Here is an 847-nt window from a genome sequence, read left to right on the forward strand (position 1 = left end):
ATTATAAGTGGTACAAAACTGTTTACTTTTTGAATGCAAACCAAATAGCAGTTATATAAATAAATTCCGAAATGCTATCCTCATTGAATACGAAACAATTAATTGACAACCATAATAAAAAATTATTATGTTAACTTTTTGCCAATTTTAGAAACCGTTTGATATCGAAACTTATAGAATATTTGGACGGAATTGAATATAAATAGAAGACCAAACTTGGCTAGCTATATTAAGCCAAATCAATTAAATTGCTAAAATTAGCTAATAGGTTAAATCATATTAGTGGGTATATAAGAAAATACTAAGTCTATTACTCAACTTATTTTTCCCGTAGAGGACGGGGAGAATTCCCATGCCTCCCTCAACGACTCGCGGGTCAGATCACATGTTTCAAGCGACCCTATTATCTACCTACCAGACCCCCGGGTCATTTTGAATGATCCAAAACTACCCTCTAACCGCGGATCAATTCGAGCACACGCTTTTTTAGTAAATATTCCTTCAAATACCAAAATTTAGTCCACAAAGTTATAAGAGACGTCCTCTCTATAATTACACTAAAACCAGATACATTCTTGGTTTTGAATAATTATTGTTAGACAGCGTCAAGCGTCACAATATTTTAATCTATGATGTTAAGATGATGAAATATGAGGACACTTGTGCAGCTAAGTACAGATGTGTCGATGTCTTCCCTCCTTTTCTGGCAGCGATCCATAGAGTAAAAAACTTGTGAAGGGGATATTGTGGAGGGGGGTTAGGTTATCAAGATTACTAGATTAGTTAGTTGTCATCTGTCCTGCAGTGTTGTGTGATCAGTGCCTTCTAGATTTTGGATATAATCTCG

Source organism: Macrosteles quadrilineatus, unplaced genomic scaffold (assembly GCF_028750875.1).
Source record: "Macrosteles quadrilineatus isolate MER2022 unplaced genomic scaffold, UCM_ALF_1.0 Scaffold_5__1_contigs__length_97177068, whole genome shotgun sequence".
In the NCBI taxonomy this organism is placed as follows: Eukaryota; Metazoa; Arthropoda; class Insecta; order Hemiptera; family Cicadellidae; genus Macrosteles; species Macrosteles quadrilineatus.